The sequence below is a fragment of the Falco naumanni genome, chromosome 1 (assembly GCF_017639655.2).
Source record: "Falco naumanni isolate bFalNau1 chromosome 1, bFalNau1.pat, whole genome shotgun sequence".
In the NCBI taxonomy this organism is placed as follows: Eukaryota; Metazoa; Chordata; class Aves; order Falconiformes; family Falconidae; genus Falco; species Falco naumanni.
The window spans coordinates 59,990,307-60,013,876 of NC_054054.1; positions in this window are offsets into that span (position 1 = coordinate 59,990,307).

Genomic DNA, 23,570 nt, shown 5'->3' on the forward strand with positions numbered 1-23,570 from the left:
ATCTACATCCTTTGCTTTATACAAATTTAGTGAATATCATCTGTTTATCTTTTCTGCTTTCTTCTGCCTCCTCTGAATGACTTCCTCTTAGCTGTTCCAGCCTGAGAACTTGGACTACCATTTGGTTTTGATTAAAACCAGACGGACAGCTCTGTAAAAGTTTGAGGGTAAGCTAATGGAAATGACTAGTATGGCTTTAATTAGTGTATCTACTAATAATAAATATTAGCTATACATATAGCAAATTCTACTAATAAATGCATGTAAGAAACATTTTTGGCCACTGTCTCATTTTTAGGTGAAATCACTTAATTTTTATTTCATTTAATTCAATGTGAATCATAATGGTAATGACCATGTATGATTTCCAAACTACAGGATGAAGTTTAAAGAAAAAAAGAAGTGTTTCTAAGTTTAACTGTCTTCCCGGGTGGGTCAGTCATACATCTTTTATCTCCTGATAACCCCTTCAGCCAGTGGAAACCCTCTTTATTAATTACTACTCTGAGTAAACGATTTCACTATTTCTGATCAGGTTTTTGATTGGAATCTTTGGCCCTTGGCTGGCCTTTGGAGGGAGCTACAGAGATGCGGAGTTAAGACAGCACATACACATGCTATACAAAATAGTGCCTGGACATTTAAAGACCAGAAAGTCTCCATTTAGCAGGCCTGCCACAACTGGGACAGGGTATTTATTCTGAAAGGAGATAGGAAACTTTCATAATTACTAACTGCTGATACATGAGCTTTCTACCAGCCTCCAACAACCGCCTTTTAACTGTTTATATAATGCCTTTGTTAGCTCAAGTGAGTCTTCTCGAGGGCATTTCTTAGTCAAAGGAAAGCCATCTCTGCATGGCTGTCTCCAGCTCCCACTAATATGGCCATATCTGGAGCTAATTTGTCAAGCTTTAGTTCCTCAGCATGTGGAATTTTGTGCTAAAGTCTGCTAAATTTGCCGAATGTGGTCTTCATTGTCATACATGTAATTTTATACATGCATTTTTCAGCCTTAAAATTACAGTATTAACTTTAAAAGTTAGTTGCAAAATTATGCAGGCCCAAATGGAAGTGGCTTTGAAATTTTTCCCAGTAGTTTTCATGTACATGGATAGTGGATGTAGACAACCTTAAGTGGAATGACTTACTAGCCTAACCTCTGCATCTTCAAAGACAGAGGTCTTTGAAGCCCGTAAAAGGAAACGGCATGTGTGTGGTAAACTCTGAACAGTCAGAAGTGCAGCCCCAGAGGTAAATAACTTTTCAGAATGATTTTTAACTGTATTTGGCTAGCCCAAGATCTGAATGCATAAGTTTTACTCTACTGTAAAGTGTGATTTATACTATTTTCCTGAAAGATTTCTAGTTTGGAATTCAGTTAATAAATTACATGCTGCAAAGGGACATGTTTTATTTGCAATTATGCAATTGCATAAATTTCACAATTTTGAAATCTATTTTTATGGGAATCAAAATAAAACAAAAAGCCTTTAGTTTCTTTACAGTTAAAATTTACTAAGCATATTGGGTTAGATACTACCAAAAATTGGTAAAAAGCCCTGTTTAAAACACCTTGTTCCCCCAAAAAATCAGGTATTTCAAGAGAAAATTTTAATAAAAATGTTTTTTATCCGATTATTTTTCTTCAGTTAAACTTCACTTAACATTCCATCGGGAAGCTTTGATTTCAATAAAATAGTTGTGGTTTTTTTCTGTTATTTGGCTTTCTTTCTTTTATTTTTTTTTTTTCTCCCCAGAAACTGGTCACAGGAATAAGATTTTAAAAATGTATAAGTGAGGACATATTTAAAAGTTACAAAGGTATTAGGACATGGTCTGCTCTGTGAAAGAGGTTCACAAAGACAGCTTGCTTTCAAATATCCTAACGCTTGATGAATAGCTAAAAAAGAGGAAAGAAGGACATTGTAGACAATGTCCATTTCCTCTCTAATAAAGCTGGGGACAGACTCTCTCCTATATATCTTTTCCTGCTACTACACCTACAGAAAGAAGAATAACCAGAATTTGAATACCTGTTCTAAGCTGCTTTGATAAAACTCTATAATGATAACAACAATAATAATAATAAAAAGCATATATCAGTATTTTATGGTGAAAAAAGAGAAGAACAAATAAATGTAACCATAACATCTAAGTCTGAAAATCTTAATAATAGTGTTGGGTCTTGGACAATCAATAGAGCTGAGAAAAGAAAATAGAAGAATGGAGGAGTAACAAGAAATAAGGTAGTTCAATAATGAGAGAAATTAATAACACTGCTGTACTTTGTATGCAGTGGTAAACTTCAATTGCATTCAGACTGCTATACTAAAATGTTAGAATTCAGCTCCTTGCTGTTTCTGAGCTTAAATCAAACACAAAGATGGTCTTTTTTGTTGGTACTTCTGTAGCTCAGAAAACCATATGGCTCAAAGCTAGGCCATAAATCAGGTTTTCAGACAACTCTAATTGCTTTTTAGGTCATGTTAGATGAAAAATCATCATATTCTATTACTATTATAACTATATTTTATTTCTAAAATAATTATAAAACGAGAATAATGTAGAGAAAAGTATAATCTATGTGATGTTATTTATCCCAAAATATAAAATATTTTTTTTCTTATTAGTATAGTACACTCCATGACATATTATGGGAAGAGAAACAAATAATCTATTTACATGATCCTACATCAAACGAGCTACCAAAACAATTAAAAAACTAAGAAAAATTTAAAGTAGCCAAGCAATTTCTGTTGTAGTTGTACACAGATATTAGTATAATACTGATACAGATATTTTCAGCCATATTATTTTTTTTTTTGTCTGAGGATGTGATTGCTCTTTCTAGACCTAGAACTACACATGGAGGTAGGTCTTCTCCATAACTCCGTTCTTGTTCAGTCATCTCTCTACATAAATTAATGAAAATTTATTTGAATCATGCAGCTGATTTATAAAAGATCATTAACATACAATATAGCTATGGTTTATTGCATAAAAAATGCAAACTTCTTCAGTGAAATAGGATCACCAGGGTTTGTGGACTGACCCAATCAGTTTTCATGCCTAAAAAGCAATCCTGCTGACAGAGTAATGTGTACTAAAAGGAGAGGGGGAAAAAAAAGCACACCTGAAGTCACTGTCATTTGTCTTCAGCAGCAGAAGTTGCCATATGCCTTGTAGAAAAATATGAAAGTTTTTCCTGACATCTTCCTTTTTCTTCCCTAAAGAGTATAGTTAAACCTGACAGATCTCCCCTAATGGCTGAAGTATGATGTAAAAAAAAGATTTATTTTGTTTAAGTATACCTGGAAACAGCTGAAAGTACAGTAAGACAGAGGCAGACAGCTCAATTTTTTTTTTAACCATTTTCAAAGTTTCAACATTTGCTTTTGCTTCACAGTAGAATTACCTGATTTCATTAAGTATTTCATACTTTCAAATTACCTACTGTATCAAATATATTATTTTGTTCATGCCAAGACCTTTCATGAAGTTTTGGATGTGATGAAATCATTATGGATAAAACACAAGAGGGAGCAAGGGAAAGAAAGAGAAAGAGAAGCATTCATCAGGCATACACAGACTGGCATAATAAAGAGGCTGGGGGCAGTAGCCAGGTGTGAGAGAAACTCAGATTTCATGTACTACTTGTGTTCAGGGACATGAGCATGTCTCCTATATCCTTTGCTAGGTCCTAGCACACTGGAGTACAGCATAAATGTGTTGCATAAAGAAGTCTAAAAAAGGCTCTTTACAATTTCCCAGTTCCACTAATTTTACAAGTGGTTATTTCAGCAAAATGACATTTGTTTGAATATGTTAAGATTACATCTATATGCAAAACTCTTCATTACTAAGCATTTATAAGCAGGATATAATTTAAGCTACTTGATAAATGTCCTCATCAACCTTTAGACAGACACTTCAGGACTCAAACTCACAAGGAGAATAAAAAATATTTCTGTGTATCACTATAAGAAATAATGTATCATTTAAAAAACCCCAAATCAAATAAACCTAATTCTAATTAAACTGTTCGTTTGGAATTTGCTGCTAATTACATTTTTACAATTTGGAATATTGAATTCTAATTGTCAGAGAACCTAAACTTCTCAATACTTTAGACAGAAACATTTAGATCCTTGTTTAAACACCTTAAGTCTTGCATGTGTTTATATACTTTCCTGTTTTTAGTGACATGTTAACGAAGATTATCAAAGGGAAAGAATAAAATTAAGGCCATTTTGGGTTTTTGTTCAAAAGTTCTATTTTTTTCCACAGAAGGTAAACTCTGAAATCTGAAGCTGCTTCTGAGGCAGGCACAAGCACCAAAATAATATGCCAAATGAAGACTAACACTGATTAAAAGAATGAAATTACTTCCAAAATGGGTAGATGATATTCGTTACACAGATAACCTATTTTTAGTACTGTTTGTTCTATTTCTTGTTTAGTACTTTTTGATCTTTCAAATTCAGGTTTGAACGATCAAAAGCAGGATTTTGTTTGTACTATAGTAGGCTATTTGAAGTCTGTTTTTCAGAGTTGCTTATGTTTTCCCCGACACAGATTGTTAGCCATTGCTCCAAACACATCTTACTTTACAAGTTTCAAATATTGGTAGGAATTTTTGTGTTAATATATTAAAACCTTTTCTTCATTAATTTTCATATGAAGTCCTTTCAGGCTACTTTATTTTAGCAGGAGGAAGCATTTTAGAAACACCAAAGGTGGATGCAATTAAATGTCCTATGGGCAATGAAACTTTGCCCAAATTAGCTCTCAAGCGTACCCATTGGTGGACATGCTGGTTGATGAGCACACCTTTTCTTGTGTTGGCAAACAGATGACAAAACCTGTAAGAGTACAATTACTGCAGTCCCCATGGAAATAAAAACTGTCACAATCTACAGCTCCAGGTTTCTAGAGAAGTAATACTAAAGTTCAGCAAGACATTGTAAAGCTATTTGGTCAATACTGTTACACAATGATGTAAACTGAAGTTAAACTGCACTTTCAAGAGCTAATCGAAGAATAAGTGGTTCCAGTCTCACTGGAATATGCTATCCAGATTTTGGCCTTGCTTCTACCTTTTAGTAATCGATCAGCATATCTGTCATAACTTGGCAAGAAACTCAGAAAGCTGTGTATTGCTGAACTATAGCCTACGTTTCCTGTTGTGAAGACTCTACCTTCTATTCTGGGGATGCTTTTCAAGCAATTATTAATTTGTAAACCAAGCCTTTGAAGGCAACTTTTATTGTTTTAAAGACCACAATTTTCAAGCAAAACTAAAGGATGAAGATGTGAGTACTTGGCCTCTCTTTCCAAGTACTGTACAAAGGTATTGTGGTTACAACAGGAGTTAAAGATGGTCGTGTGGGTGCTGGTGGTACATTTTGTTTCCATAGAGCTGACAGGAACTGGTAAACATGCTTCCATATGGTAAATATTAAGGCTAGTGCCATTAAATATTGAGTTTTAGTAGACAATATACGGTCAGGTTCTTCAACAGTCTTCAGCTCTAAATGAAGAAAATTAATTCCTGAAATCTCATTTATATGAATGTTCTTGGAAGGACATTGAAGTACGTTTAACTTGAAAAGTCACGTTTTGTTGCTGTTATTGTTCTTGTGATAGGATCAAAATAGCTGTGCTAAACTCAGGGGAGATACGTCAACTTACAGCAGTTGAGGATGTGATCCATTTGTTCCAGACTTTTGCAAACTATTTGGATTCATCCTTCATAATTGCTTTCAGACCCGGGAATGACACATTCCCACAATGGATGTTTCTGTTCAGCGTAACCTACATGAGACCTCTTAGACCTAGAATCATGGAATCATTTAGGTCAGAAAAGACCCTCAAGATCATTGAGTCCAACTGTAAGCCTAACACTGCCAAGTCTATCACTAAACCGTGTTCCTAAGCATCACATGTACATGTCTTTTAGATACCTCCAGAGGCCTTTAAATACCTCCCTGGGCAGCCTGTTCCAGTGCTCGAGAACCCTTTCAGTTAAGACTTTTTCCCTAGTATCCAATCTAAACCTCCCCTGGCACAATGTGAGGCAGTTTCCTCTCATCCTCTACTGATTTGCTGATTTTGTTTTGTCTCTGTATTTATATGTACTGTTAATTATTTATTTTTTTCACCTATTTCAAATGAAATCTAAGAACATAAAAGCTTTTGATCCACTTCCTAAATGTCCTTTCTCTGGTTGGACACATAAGAACGTCCAATAACATGCAGGAGTTTATCATTCTTTCTCATTGTAGTAACATGCAAGGCTGTAGCAGGTGAATAGAGAAACAGAATCCTCTGCCCAGCTTCTGGGAGCGCTTGCAGTAAGAAACTATGGCAGTGGACTTCTTCCTAGGAATTAATTTAAAAAGAATTAACTGAGTACCAAAAGAATTTAACAAGTACAGGAAATGCTCAGTGGAAAATCTGAACCGTTAGGTCAAATCCAGTTCAGACAGGTATGTTTCAACAGTGCTATTCAGTGCCAGGAGACAAAATCTACATTAGTGAAATTATTACCATGACTATGTCTAAAGGGAATGGATAAGAAAACTAAATTCTTAATCAACCTGCAGACTATTTGCAAAAGAATGGATTATGAACACAAAGGTAAAACCACTGTATATTCAATTGCTGTTGCTATTTTTGCTTTTCTTACTCAGTATAAAGGCATAACATTCTTCTGCTGCTGTTTGTAATATTGTTTTCTGATGCTGTTAACCTTATCTTAAGTGAAATTTTCTACATGTGTTATATGGGTATTAAAACCACACAGCTATTTCCAGAAAGAACTAGGGATTTAAAGACCACCTTTATACGTGATTGTATCCCTTAACCTCATCACTGCCAATGAATAATTGCTGAAAACACTGAACTTTTTTCTAGTTGTTTCCAGCTTCATATGTGACTTAATGAAATATCAAACACTGAGAAACAGAGTTATAGTTGTAATATATAACAAAGGCTATTTCTAGATTATTCAGATACTGCATGCCTATCTATGAAAAAAGTTATTTGTAGACTCCTATAGAATATTTCAGTGATGGCTAAGCACACATTTAGTAATTAAACGAGCACTTTGGTGATTATTATTAGCAAGAGACTATGACAAACTAGTCATTACTATCCATTATTAATTTTGTATCAGAGCTTAAAAATCAGAAAATTAAACCCAAACCTAATAAAAATATGTGTAAGTTATGTGTGTCAAGTCTCCTGGTTCTAATGATCCATCTGCAACCATCTATTGACTTTATATGCTGCAGCCACTCCAAAGCAGACAGAGAGAACCATGCGAATTAAGATACAGTTAGAAGTGATCTTAAGCTTAACTCAAGGGATGTCCAGTTAGGTTAGGTTATGTAGAGGATGGCCAGTGGACTCCATCTTGCAAAATGCAAAATTTTAAAATACTTACTACTTCAGTACTGCTGTTAAGGAGGACATTGCACAACTTATATATGTCTGGTGAAATACACATTTTATTTGAATGTCTAGGGAGTATTTTTCACTCATTAAAGTTGTGCCAAATATCCCATTTTAAAGGAAACCCCAAAACGTGTTGGATTAATTTATCCGTGGCTTCAGTAATGCTAATCTGCTTTCCAGATTAGTTCTCAGTCCACTGAAGCTCATGATTTTAAGATGCACACCCTGGCTGAATATGTGGTGCTATTGCCGGTTTTCATTCTGTACAGCGTAAAATGACAAGACCCTGTTTGTTTTGCATTTGGATATGTACACAATTTAAAATTTCTAAAAAATCTATAAAGTTTATGCAAATCCTGCCTTTGTTTTCTTTTTTTTTTTGCAAAATACCCTAAAAATTTGCTCTTACAGTATCACATTTCATTCCATTAGTAATCTGTTTCATCTTCAGAGTCAACAAGAAAATACTCATAGTGGTATTGTGTTGGATCTTAAAACAAACTAAGCAAGGCTGTTTGTCTGTTTCCTGAGAAAATACTTAGGATATTTAAATATAATAATCACTGTTTTCTTGTGGAAGCCACCAATTACTCAAAATAAATTCAGACTTCCCAAACAATAGGGAATTATTGGATTACTTCAGACGGATTCCTTCCTGGTGTCATTTTATTTAATGTCATTAACCTTGGCTGTGCTGTGCTGCCTTCAAGGAGTTGCATAATCATCAGGACAAATATATTATTTAATAGGTGTTCATTTACATGACAATATAAGTTATCATATATGATGATTGGAATGATCAATCTATTAAAACACAGGATTCATTCAGCTCAAAATTGTACGTTTTGAATACAGAGGGAACTGCATAGATACATCCAATGAGAGGTCCAGGTTTCTAAAAGGTTAAACATACATTCCAGAGATACATTTAATTTGGTCCAGATTTATAGCTTTAATATACTTAGAGCTTTTGATGCCATCATTATGGAATCAAATCTAGGACTTACTGCCTCAAAGATGAAGATTTCTGAGTTTTTCAGACAAAGACCAGGAGAAAAAGAAAAAAAAAAAGAAATTAAATATATTTTTTTAGCAGAGAAAAATCCTTCTATAATTTCTATTTTTACTTAGGAGGAACCTTTCAACAAAAGGAGCAAAAGGGGTATTTTCACAAAAAGGATTAGGCATTGGAGACATACTATTTAGGTAGGAAATGAGAATAGGCTTATAACTTCAGAGTACAGGTAATGGCATGCAAATAAATATAAATTACATTTCTTATAAGGTTTGTAGCAGCTAGATATATTTGGATACTGAAGCATGTACCAAACACTACATTTATGAGTGGCAACTGATAAATCCTAACCAGATAAAGTAAGAAAGTTTAAGCTAGCATTCCTTTTCCATTGGAAACAACACTACAAAGTAAAGGATCTTCAGAACAATGAAGTACCTACAGTAGTAAGCTTAGAATTTATAAAGTTGTCTCTCTACAGACATAAGGTGTGTTTGACAAAGATGGAGTCATTCCCATTTCTGTGAAGTACAAGCTCACATCAGTACTGAATTTTTCTAGTATCATGTGGACAGTCTTCTTCATGCCAGCAAAAAAGCTCTGAAAAGAAGCTAAGATGCCACACTTCCCTAACAAATAGGTATTAAAGTATCTTTTTTTTTACTTCCTTGATTTTAGGAAATATATTATTCATTAATCAAAGGCAGCAGCTTCTCAACAAAACACCACAATATGAAAATCTCTGTTACATCAATATTACTGAAATTTAATATGAGTTTGATACAAGAAAACTGGAGTCTGAATGAATATACATGTTATTAGGATTTTACACAACAGAAGAATAGCAGTCTGTTTCTAGTGGTTTTGTCAGTAGCCATATAAGCTCTGAAAACTGGTAAGAATGAAAAGCTCCCACAAAAAATTATATACAAAAAAAATATACAAAAAATTGTATAGAACATGCTAGCCCTTAGTGCTAGAGGAGAAGATGTTTATATGAAATGCTTTTAAGATATTTTAACTATAATGGAAGTTTCTCAGAAAAATAAAAAAATTGTAATATTATAGCAAATAAAGCAGATGTGCAGCCAGCATGCAAATCACTTCACAGCATAATACCTTTAGATATAAGGTTATTTGCTATCTCAATTAAAAAGCCCCAACTTTTAAATCTCTACTAAATAAAGAAATAGTCACTAAATTATCAATTGGAAAATATAATGGCTACACATAATTCGTAAACAAATTAAATATCCTTTCAATAACAAGAGTATATTGACACTAACTCATGGACCAGAACCTGCCTTTAAACTTGAAATAAAGGGGTATATGGGATGTGGATGAAATTCACCCATGTGTATCAGTACAGTCGCAATGCATACCAAACCACAGAGCTGAAAAACATGTAAATTAATTCTAGTGTTAACACCAAGGTTGTAATTGTGTTACTTCAGGTGTATGTAGTGTTGAGCATTGCCTCAGGCCAGGTTTTAGTAGAAAACAAAAAGGAATCTTTTGCCAGCTGTCCCCATCCCCACTCTGTATGGAGGCACACCCCCCTGCACAATGACTAAGTGAAGGCTTGTTGTCTCACCCTGCGCTGGTCCCTGTGGTCCATCACTTCCTAGACAGACCTGAGAAAACAGTTTTAAGTCCCCCTGCAACTTGATTTGCTTTTGGAAAATTTAACCTAGATGAGAATATGAAGGAATCTAGTCAGTGAACTGTCTGTTAACAGCAGCAAACAAAAATAACTTAAATGTTTCAGGCATAAATCTGGAGAGTATTTTATACTCTACAATGTGTATGTTTTCTAATCTTTAAGCTGCTCTCAACTATGACTGTGATGACAGACCATCCCTTCCCTTCTAATACTGATTTTTGAAGTTTTTAATTTACAGTTTTTACTTAAAGAGAGGCAGAAGAAGAATTTTGTTTTGGAATTTGCTTTAACGTGAAACTCTGATAAACATATAAATTCCAGATGATACACAGAATAATCTCAGAAATACCATGTAATTCCCTATTGATTAATTTTATATATGTTTTTATGAATATTTTTGCAGTATTCAAAAACTTACTACTTATGTTTTCCAAAAAAAGAAACCCCAAATCAACAACTATATAAATCAGCACAGGTTTGGTTCCAAGAATTGTTTTATTTATAGACTAGATGTTCCCAGTTGTGTATAAAATTTCCATTAGTACCATACTCAGTGTTGAGATCATACCATTTACAAAAGATGAAGAAAGAATGACATGCTACAAGATGTTGGCTAGATTTCAGACAGGAAATAGGATCTGGGATGTGTCTGCTGAGAAAGAATTATTGAAAAACTAAGTGTGGTGTAGATGCATGTTTTTAATTTTTATTAGGAATTCCATAGGTACTGTTTTTAAAAATAGGAAATAGTAACCATAAAGATAAATGGGATTTTGTGGGAGAGAACCACTTCAGTATAAGACTTTACTAATGTTACAGATATAAAAAGCCTCCAGGGTGCCAAGATAGGCACTTAAACATTATACAAATGTTCATACAAATGTGTATATGAAATTACATGTTACTCTTCTTTAATCTTCCTATAATTTTATTCTGGATTCCTATGAATTAAGGAAGGTCCCAATTCGTGATTCAGCTTATCTAAGGCAACACACTTAGGACAACCTTTTCTCCATTTTTAGTTAGATGTATCAAGGGTTATTAAACTAAGATATAAGCTCTAGCTTGAGTTTCTGAGCTAAACTGAACACTTCTGAGGAAACCGGAGAGCTGAAGAGAACTACCAGGGAAATCTTGCTGCTACTAGGAATCTGCTCCTGGCCACTGTGACAGACTGAATATTGGGTGAAGTTACTTTTGGTTGACCTAGTCTTGCTACACAGTACTACTACTCTTATGTCATGTTTTCTTATGACTGCCTCCTCCTTGTACAAAACATCCAATTACAACTTCAAGATGATTCAACATTTCGGACCATCCTTTGCCTGTTTTATATTTCCCCTTGGAGAGATAGAAGAAAAGGCTGAAAATTAAAAAAATTAAAATATTTGTTAACTTTTTAGTTGAGTGTCTATTTGTTGACTTACTAATTTATTAAAAACTGAAAAGACTAATTTTTTTATGAACAAGTTATTTTTTTTTTTAATTGATCTTTCTGAAAACTTGAATACAGTTAAGGTCTGGGTCTGTTTTACCAGGCAAATGTGCACACTGTGTAACGAGCTGTGGATGAGGTTTCAGTGGTAGGAGTGTGTTTGGCCATTCCAGCATCTGGGCTAGTGTTAAGAAGACTCCCTGTTGCTGTGAACCAAATCAGATGGCTTGACTCACCACAGACGCATGGTGAAGGCAATCCCTCCTGACTCTTTCTGTAAGGAGAAGAAAATTGTTCATCCCCTCCAAAGAATTCATTATACTTTCCAGGGAAAGCCCTCCTCCAGTCTACTCTCCTGTACGAAGGGCAGCATGTGATCCATGGAACACAGAGCTAGATGATGCTGGGAGAAAAATATCTGGCCTGTTTTTCCTCCTCCTTCTCCTTCCCCTAATTTCAGCAAGTATTAAAATTGCAGCTAAACTAGAGATATTATCTCCTATTCATCTCCATTGGCTGCTAACACTGAAGCCTCAGAACGACCGACATCAAACCCTGTTTGTTCTTTAGACCCCACTGCCTCCCTACAGCACAGTTTGAGACAACCTGTTATAGACGGCTAAAAGCAATTTCAAAACACAGGTGTGCATGTATTAAGTCAAAAGTATACAAAGCAATGACACTAATGTTAAAATATTTTTGATCTATTCCTTCTAGTTTCCAGATGGCAATTAAAAGGTTGCAGTGATGAAAGCAAGGAGGCCATCAATAGCTGCAGCAGGTTTTTCAGGTGTGGCTTCCATCCAGAAATAGGCTAAGACTCTACGGGGACAGTGCAATCACTTAATGTAGGTTTTGTTAACAGATCAGGGCATATGCTCACCTTTTTTATAAATATGAGCTGAAACATATCTGCAACATGAACACTAAGTGGGTTGGGAGATCACAGCCATACGTTACATACCAGTGCAACCACACTGCATACATCTCAACTTATGCTGAATTATATACTTCTTAAAAAAGCTTTATTTTCAAAGGGAAAAAAACCACCAACAACCCACCAAAAATTCCAAACCCAAGAAAACATAAACCTTGTCAACATTTTAATTTAAACTGAAGGATTTGTTTGGGTTTTTTTGTGTTTTTTTTTTTTTTTTTTTTTTTTTCACATTAATCTGCCCCCAGAATCCAGAAGGGAAGTAAAATGCAAGTAATGTCTCCATGACATAAAATGAAATAACTGATATGTAACTGTTCAAGAAAAAGATGTTGATTAAGGGTTAAATTTATCATTTCTGCACAGGTTTTAGCTAGTTCAGTATTTCACACAAATGACAAGTTGCTCTGTGAACTGCAGGGATAAGTAAGTCTGATTTCTTATGGCATTCTCTCTTACACGTAGATTCTCAATGCCTAAAAAGATTTAAGCTCTCACCAAATATTCACTCCCAGTGGTTTTTAGTCTCCAACTCTCTTCAAGCCTAGTATTTGCAAACTTGCAGCAACTAGCCAATGGATTCAAAAGTTAAAGACAAGGCAGATATACTCAGAATTGCATACATCTCACTTATTTGAGAAATCAACCTTGAAACAAACAGAGTTTGAAGAAAAAGCTGGGCCCAAACAATGTTTTTGAAAAACAAAGATCAAATAACAAAAATATATCAAGTCTGTTAGAAAAAAAAACCCACAAAACCAGGAAAAAACAACTGAAAGACAAAATTTCATTCACACTTTTCTAAAATGGAAATGTTAAGTTCCTTTAGTCCAAACAGATTTATTTTTAAAACATCCTTCCTTATTACTGGTCTTTAACAGCTAGTACTGTGAAAAACTAGGGGGACATGTTTTGATTCTGTTCATATAAAATTTTTATGTCCAGACAAGACTTCTTCCATTGTTGCAAAAATGCCAGTGAGCCAACACTATCAGCTATTCACAGAGCTTTTCACGTAGCATTTGCTGTACCAGTGTCTACATGATCTTGTGGTCTGTTAAGTCTGGTCTTGGACCACGGTGCTTATGTCTACATTGGTAAGTAAATCTGTAGAGGGAAAGAGCTGAGGAAGTGAGATCTACATTATGTGGATTTCAGAGGTTTTGTTTCTTCGAACTAGTCCTAGTTGGGTGCCCTGAGCTGGATGTATTATTTGTGCTCCATGTGACACAGTTTAGTTTCATCCCCAAGGCAGGATGCCCCTTGAACCTGCTCCACGACACAAATCATGAGTAGGAAGGAATGGGAGATTTGCCTCAAGATATGCTCCTGATTTGAACTGCCTTGCTAATTCAAATATATTAGGAGCCTGGAAAAAACAAGAAGCTTCAGTAAGGGAGTTTCTGAAACAACCTGTCTCAAGGGGAGATTTGTTGGGTTTTTTGGGGGTGGGTGGAGGGGAGAAGGGAGCTTAGCTCTTTCTCATCTTGATTAGACATTAGGGTGATTTGTTGATCTGTCTTTAAAGATTAAATTTCTTAAATTTATTATAATTACCATTATGATATTTTTTCACTAAAAATGCATTGCTGATTTTCAGTAGAAAATAAGATCACATGCAGCTTTCATCTTGAAGGGTTTCCATGCCCCTTTTTGTAGAATAAATATTCCATTCATCCCTTGCTGATGCTTTCTTCCTCTTTCCATTCTTGATATTTTCATTGGCAATATTTGGTTCTTGCATGGTATTTTAAAATAGAGTACTTTTCTCCAATTTTAGCTTAGTAAGGCATTTTTTTCCTCTCTCTCAGATTTCCTACTTTTCTTAGTCTGACTGCCATGATTGTTCAGAGCTTCCCAGCTGCTTGTCCTTCTAGAAATGGCAAAACTGACAATGATAAAGACTGTTTTCACAGCTTTTTTCAAGACTGTATATTTAACTTGATCAAAACCACGATAAGCACAACAGTAGGCTTTGAGTTTATGCAATATTTGAGAAACAATGATTGTTCCTCAGAGGGGACTGATTTCAAAGTACAAGGGACAAAATAAATAAAACACACCAAAGTAAATAATATTGTATCCAACTTATTTCTCATTGTGAGAGTGAGACTAGTCAAAGATTTGAAGGCAATAGAAACTTAAGATAAACAGAAACAAACTGCTTTATTCCTATACTGCATCATTTATATGAGCAACTCCAATTAGTGTTTCTATATAAACATAAATTTTAAGTGGTAAGGAAACATCCTCCACTGAGCTAATTAGATAAATGTAGAACTTGGTCTTTTGAACAGAAGTTTATACTGATAAAATAATCCAGATTCAGAATAAAGTAAACATTGGCACATGGTGCATCTCAACATTGCTTGTAAAGTTGTATTTTATTTTATATAGCTTATAATTACCTGATTTACTAATTAGATTTATCTAAAGGACAAAGGAGTAAGGAGAATAGAAGCGGAAAATGCATTATGATATGAAAGTAAGGAAAAAAAAAAAAGGATTTTTTTTTCAGGTGACTTGAGAGAAGGTAATTAAAAGATAGCTGAGAAATGGTGACAAACTATACATAGCAAGTATTTTTGGGGAAGATCAAAAAGCAGTAACACATAAGGGGAAAAGATACAGGTTGTATGTTTTTAAAAAGAAGCTAGAAAATGGTAAAATAGAAAGGAAGGGGGGGAAAAATAGAATATGCTGTGTTAAGATCTGAAGATTCCAAAGGAGTTCTGCTTACCTAAAACTGGTCTAAATCAGACCTGAAGATTCAGCTGATGACATATTCAAAAGGAACTGTTTTTGCTCTGCCCTCCATGACAAACTGAGGTTTAAAGGAGACGTGAGAGAAATGAGATATGCTTTACCAAGAGGTCGAAGTTAAGCCAAAGGAGAATTTTGGATAACAGTTTTTTTGTCATCTGAGTAAAGAAGAATAATGCAAGATTGTCAATGTTTGATAGGACCCCAACTTCCATGCCTTTCACCCCATAATAGATCTTTAAGACTAGTTTACAAACTAGAGAAAGGAGAGGTTAAAAACAGATTTTCTGAGAGCGAGGGAGACATCTGGAATGTTTTCCAAACATCATACAAATTTCTCCAACAAAACTTCTATTTGTTCAAAGTCATAAATATGGCAAAAGCATGTATTGTATGCTTTTGCATGAAGTTTTTATTGCAAGTTATTTCCTCTATTCACATGTTTAGTCACATACACATGTAAATTATATATCGAAGTAAGGTATTTAAAATGCTTTCGTATCCACTGAATTCCACAATGTTGCTTTTTTTGGTTGTTGTTGTTGCTGTTATCTTTAATAAATCAAATTTTGCATTAGAAAAGGCCAGTGTTTGTATACTAGACATGAACTCTTGTCTGCCTAACCAAGATCAATGGCTGAATTATTTTTCTTGGCTAGACTGATAGGCACCCTGTTTTCAGTGATTTCACCCTTTCTATACTCAACATGGTTTTAAAGAAGGTATTATGGCAAATTCCCAGTGACTCAGTTTCCTTTGTGTGTTAAGGAGAAACACTACTTCTTTTCCTTCCTTACCATTTAAGACAGTAATTAGGGATTCAGCACTGTCTGCCATAATTACGTAGAACAGGGGTCCTCAAACTTTTTAACCAGGGGGCCGGCGCGCAGATGAAGTGGCAGGCAGCCATCTGCGGCTGCTTGGTTTCCCCCCCAACCCCCAGCAGGGAAGGGGGGGGGGGGCAGAGTGGGGAGGTTCTGTAAATACCGGGGGCCGGATTGAGGACCCTGAGGGGCTGTATCTGGCCCGTGGGCCATAGTTTGAGGACCGCTGACCTAGAAGATACCTAAAAGCAAAAAAGTAAAGCGCTTAACAGGGGTAATGCAAAGTTGTTATGCTAATCTAAGGGAGGTTCAGAGTAAGAATGGAAACGCTGATATATGCTTTTCTTCATATCTAGGATAACCCACAGAATGCATTAGGTATAATTTGCAAAATCAAAGGGATTTTCAAAATACTTTTTTCATCTTGTAGTTAGAAAGAATCCACCGGTTTTACTAACCTTCTCACAAAACTTCATCTTTTGGAGTGAAGGTGTTCTGGATACACAGTGACCCTTGTGACTAAAGTAGTTTGAGAAAACTCATGAAGACAAATTCTTCATCAGTGTGCTAGCTGTGAATTACACCAAAGAACTGTCAAACTTGAAGAAAGGAAGAGGAAAAAAGAGAATCAGAGGAAAACAGAAAAATGCTGAATATAGTCTGTGTGATCAGATTAACTGAATACAGTGTGATGAAGTAGAAATGCTAAATATGTTTGTAAAACTGATATAATTCTGATATGATCTATAAAGTAATTGGTTTTGCAAATGACATATGCATTTTATCAACCTGAAAGGCTGAGAATAAAGAACCATTCCCTTAGTCAGCACTACCTTCTTGGGTGTATTTCCTATATTCCCATGCTTCCTAGCTGAACCTCAAGGAACAAGGGAAGAAAATCTTAATTCCAAAGGACTAAAGGGAAGATCTGCAAATCATTATAGCCCAGTCTGACACAGAGACCTGTTACTGAAACAGGGTTCCTAATGGAGTACAACTCCAAAATGTACTGAAGAATGGCATGTGAAGGAAATACAGACAAGTTCCTTCTGAAAAGAAAGTACGGTGATCCAAAATCAGGTCCACTCCAACTAAGCTAGAACTGTACCGTTTGAAATATTGCCGTGTCTCAGTAACAGCCTTGTTAAATGCAATCTATATTTAATGTTTGACATTTCCCTTTGTCACCAATTCCAATTTTATAATCAAAAGCTCAACTCCTTAAATCATTGGAATAAATGTGATTTTAAAAAATATTATTAGGCGGAACAGTTCAGAGAAAACTGACAAATCTGTAATACTTTTCATTTTGGAGAGGTAAGTATTCCAAGTACCACAAATCCTAAGGTTTGTGAATCTCAGGTCTTTAAGCTACATTCCTCAGTAAGAGACAAACCCTCTTAAGAGGCAGCTTAGCAGCTGTCATCAAAGACTGCGGTGCCTGGATGACTCTCCTCAGACAGGTGTAATTCCATAACCATTTCTGAGGACACGACAGATATTATTAAAATCTAGAAAGAGGAATGTAATTTTATACTGTAATTGATTTATGTCAGTTATAAATTAATGCAGTAAGTGATTTACAGTGACTACAGCTCAAGAAAATAGAAGTTACAAAAACCTTTTTCTCTGTTAAGCAGACCTATTCAGTTAGCAACATGCATAACTGAATTTCTCCTTCCACACTTACTTGCAGTTCAGAATGTTAACCTCATAAACAGATGGAAACAATCATATATCATATGTGGTCTGAGGCAACTAGGAAAATGAGCTGGTCTGCAGGATGAAAAATCTTGAGAACAACTGATTTGTTACAAGCTCAGCGTTCAAGTCCAACAGTTTCTCTGCTCATGAGGTTTTACTCACACTGCAGTAGGATTTGCCCATTCCAGCAGAATTCAAGTTGGAATTCAGCCTATTTATAATGGGAAACTTCTGGAAGATTTGAAGATTCACCCTGACAGATATAACAAACTAAATGAACTTCCAATACTTTCCTTTGAAAAATGGCATTTTCTGGGGGAGAGCTTCCATCCTGAAAGGTCTCTTTCCCACTTGATCTCTCTTTTTTGTAGGTTCCAGGTACCGCTATTCACAACTCAGAAGATTTAGTCTCTGCTTCTTCAAAGAATTGGTTTATTAAATAAATACTTTCTAATTTGAGTACTTTACCTAGTTCAAAGAATGCCTTAAGCTTTGCTACCTGTCACAAGAGTTTCAGCAGGTTGTTAAAGGACCCCACATAGGCTACCACTTCTTGCTGTCCAACCTGCATACACAGGCCATGTGAGTCCAGAATAGATGGAGATCTTCATTCTCCATCAGTGGCCTAACTTTTGGAGTCTGGCTAAAAGGGAGAAGCTGAGTCAGTGTAAAGATCAAGCATAATAAGGGAACAGTACAGGAACAGTAAGGAAGCTTCTCCAATCTTCAAGATTAATTGAGCAGGGAAAGAAGCTTTGGTTTTTTTTCAGACTTTCCAAGGATTTATGAAACATGCTGTAGAATGTAAAGCATAGGGTCAATCACCTGTCAGATGAGTTTGAAATTAGTTTCTTCTAGTCATCATTTTCTACCATTTACTTTATTCTGCAAACTTAGACTGGGGAAAGAGAAAAGAAGAAAAGTCTAAACATGTCAGACCGTAATTAGTGGCAACAGATACTAGACCTAGCTCACCTTACCATAATCCTTTTACCAATTCAATACAGCCATGCTTTGGAATTTCTCATTTATTCCAAGCTCCAAAATGCATATTGGTACACTGCAAAGTTCACACATCCTAAAGGCTCGGTGCTGTAACCACCCAACAAACTTAACAGATGCCCAGAGTATATTGACCTATGTTAAATTATACCCAATAATAAATTCGGATTCCCAGGGATTCTTTTTTGTTGGGTTTTTTTTGCCCCCTTTTTTGAAAAAAAAAAAAAAAAATCATATGAATTGTTATCTTGGGCCTAGGCTTTCAGCTACAAATCAAGGCACAGTTTGGTATAGTACAGCCCACTCAGTTTTACTCTAGAAATCACTGTTAAGGTGCAAAAAAGTATATAAGCAGGAGCTGTGCAGAGGTTTCTCATCAGGAGGAATGACGATCACACACTAACACCCCCCCCTCCTTAGCACCTACTACCTGCTATTATTGGTGAAAAAAAAAATAATTCCTTTAGAGTTATGAATTAAGATTCATAAATATCCTTCTTACGGGATCTCTTCTGCATGGCAAAAGATACTCTAGTTCAGAGTGATTCAGTGACATCAATCATACATTGGCAGTGAGGTTTATGAAATTTTCTGGAAAGCATTTGCCAGTTCAGTACACATATGCAGCAAAGATGATGTGACTAGGTAAAACTCAATATGAATGAAACTACAGAATTTTCAAAAAGGGGTTTAGTCAAAGCAACAATGGAAGTGTAGTATTTATGTTTAACACATAGATTGCACACATCATATCTTAAAATGTACTTTCATAACATTTGCACAAAGCCTTCAGTATTGTTCAAAACACAAGGTTAGGAATGTAAGTTAGTTTCGAGAATAAGATACTATTACCAATTTAGGAAATAAACAAAAACTATTTTCAGTGATAGCACAATGTTCAGTGTCACGTCTAGCTTCATAGTTCACTGTATTACTGGAGCCCTTAAGAGAGGTAAGAAAAGTCAGCCTGTAGCCTCCTATGCCATTAGCAATAAGTCAGTCCTAATAAAATAATTTCAAAGGAAATGTTTTCCTATTAAAAAGCTTAACAACATTGAAGATATACTGCAAACATTTCATGCACTTTCCTATTTAACTGAAATTGTCTATGGGCAGTATGCTCCTGTGTCACTCAGGGATACAAATTAATTATAAGAAGAAATATAAAAGGGCATGCACATTCAAATTACGTCCAGATTCATGTGCTTTCACAAACTTACCTCCACGACCTACATCTTTTATTACACAAGAACAATTTGTATAGCAAATGGGCACAACATACAGAGTAAGTTTCTGTGTCTCTTCCTCCTGAGTTAAAATTTAGATTTTGGTGAGTTTCCTGGCAAAGAAAATAAGTTTTGCTGACTAAGATCTGTGACAGCAGAACTCTGTGACTGATTCTAAGTGAACATTTGGACAGTGCTGGTAGATACTGCTGCATTTTAAGGGGGCACAAGAATTTCATGAGGAAATTATTTGATGGGTGTGAGGGTGCCAGAAGAAAGCAGAAGAAACAACACAAGCTATCACAAGATTGAAAGCTGTAATTGATGCAAAAGCAAACCCCAGCGAACTGTTGCTGACAGTGTTTGCTCCTCAGGTAAAAGCAGAAGTTTTCCAGGAAAGATAGCTGGCTAAAAAAGGACTTTTCTACTAAATATAAACTTGTCGTCTCTCTTGGATTACCCCGGTAATCAATGACACCTGACTTGAGAAACAGGAGCCAAAGACAGATATTTCAAAGCAACAGCAATATAACAAAGAAATACTTTGCTCCATTCTTGTTTTCTAACTGAAGCAACCTCTGGGGCAACTCCAAATAAACTAATATTGGTACTGATCAGTACCAATGGAGTACCAGTAATGTAGGCTACTGGTACTGAATCTTGTTATTTTTTTTGATTTTTCCTAAGAATTCAATATGAATAACATTCACATCCAATATTTTCCCAAGTAATCACAGAATGGTATATCTATTTTATTTATTTTTTTTGCATTAAGCTCCTATATTGAATGAGAAAGTATTGTGATACATTGCCACCTTTAAAGCCACCATGACATTAGAATGCTATTTTGTAATCTTTTTCCATTAAAATTCAACATCTGAGTTGTGTTGTGTGATCAGTGATCAGATTTTAATGATGAAAAATAGTTACTACCAGGCATGCACAGTTGCAGGGAAAAATATCCCAAAACATACAAAACAAAAAACCACACACAGAAGCCCCCTCCCCAAACACATCTATTCCAAGTTGACCATAATGTTAAATATCCACCCTTTAACTATGCCAGTGTGTTTTTATGGTTTAATATACTATAGTATGTGAAAGGTGAAATAGAGCTATAGCAAATATTTGTCTGTATGCCCACAAAAAGTTAAATATGCCTAAATATAACTGCTTCAGTAAATCTTTCCAAAACCCATGATCAAAAAATACTAGATGATGAGCTCACTCACAAGTGAACTTTAAATATATATGTATACATGTATACCTTATGTATATATGTGTGTGTCTATATATATATGTATGTATTTCTCCATCCCCCTTCTCCCCCCTCCCCTTTTGGACTACAGAAGTCCAAAAAACTCACATACAAGCAATGTGTGGGCAGTGCCCACACTCGCTATGAAGTAGCACATACATCTGTGACTAATATCCAGATCTTTCCATTTGTTGGACCCAAGACAATAAAAACAGTAGATGAAGTTTAAAGAATTTTGTTGAGGATTTGTGGGTGGCCAGTCAGGATGACTAAGATGCAGGCACTTTCTAGCTGCTTCAAACAGACTTCAGTCTGACCGGTCAGAGTCCATGTGGTCAGTATGGAAAAAGTGGAAACCACAAAAAAATACATCAAACCAAACCATTGGATTTTAAGCATGTTCCTACATAGCTTACTCTTGATAACCTTTTTTTCTCAAAGTCATACAGCCAAAATAATGGAAAGCAGAACTATTTTAGTGCATTGTCACAAGATTGTTAGCAAATTGAAGGGAAGTCAAAGCAAAAAGGCAGAAGTTGCAACCGAGACTGGAAATGTTAAGAGAAAGTTAAGAGTTAAGCACGTATCTTTGCTATGTGACAAATGCATGAATAATGTAGTGTTCTAAAAATATTAGATACAAAAAGCTAAGAGAGAATAACATAAGAGGATTAATTCAAAATGATTTAGATATTGATAAGGCATCATTAATTTATTAAGGAGGATTAGGAACTCAAGAAAATCCAGGAATAGAAAGAGAGACATCTACAATATATAGTTTAAAACCCCACAATAAAATATTAAGGAACAATCCTGAACCTAGTTAGCCCATCATTATGATGTCACACTCAATAGTGTTGTAATGATGCAGTTGACATTTAAAGCTATCTTGAGATCAGCAGAAAGCTCAAACTGATTCCCCACACGTACTACGTAACACTTCAGTTGCTCTGCCACTACATCTCGCAGGCGTATATGAAATCACACAGCAAACCCAACGTAAAAAATACTTTAGTTATTTTAAATTGACACGAAGACAGAAATAGTCATGTGTGTGCAACCCAGATTACTCTCAGTTCTAATATCACTTAACAGGTTTATTCTGCATCTGAAAGTGGAGGAAGCTCATAGTGTACGAAATAGGTAGGTACAGATGTTTGTGCATCCTACAGCGGTCGTCCAATAGTTCTTTATACCCCTGTGAAGTGGATTACTCAATGCAGCAGTGTAGTCTTTGCTCTTTGGGAATCATAGTAATTGGATGCTACCTGCCTCTTTACATGTAGACTAGACTATGAGGGGCACCTGCTCTAAAAGCAAACATTAGGCTTCAGATTACTCTGCAACTAGACTTTGTAACCTTAACTGCATATATAAATGTACACACACAGTCTAAGAACAGTCAGATTCCACAAGCTTTTGAAATGAAACAGAACCACCAGAACAGATTTGAAAGAACCGCTAAAAGGATGGGGTCATAACCAGGATATAATTTATTGTCAAATCAAAAGCAATGATTTGAACAAGGATGAGAATCTAGCATTAAAAATGTTCACACAATCCACCCACGTTAAGATTTTGCTGCGAGACACACTGCAGGTTGAAGTTCGGGCAGATATGACCAATTTAGGCAAAGGAAGAAAAGATGAAGACAGCTTCTGCTGACTCTGAAAAGGAAAAATTGACTGAGGGCCAAGACTTCCCTGCTATGCAAAGGCTGTACCATAGAGCCCAAAGTGGACATGACTACCCACTTCCCAGATGTGTCAGCTGGTAACTATTTATCTTTTGATTTAATAGACATTATTATAAGTAAGTGGTCTTCTGCTAAGTGAATAAGTCTCATTTATTTTTCCAGATTGCACTCTGAAGACTACCACAGCAGATTCCACGTGGTAAGTGGTAAGAATAGCAACTAGACTGTGGGATTTATGTAGAATCGTGTTCTCCCTGTGCACACTAAGTTCTCTGCTGGAAACTAAGCAACAGATTCATATAGTACTCTCATCTGTTCTTACCTGTTTTCCTGTCATTCCTTTTATAGCAGCTCAGTGCTGCTCTCCTTTCTCAAACCGACTGGCTTCACAGTAATGTTTTACTATAAAGTTGTACATCCTAACCATCCTTTTCTCTTTATCATCAAGCAGATCACTGTTGGCACTGTCTTTTTCCTGCATCTACTCAAAACAAGATCTTCTTTGAGCAAAGTGCAAACCAATTTTATGAAGTAGGGTTGAGGATTAATGTTTTATAATACACGAAAGGCATAGCATGGAATCTTT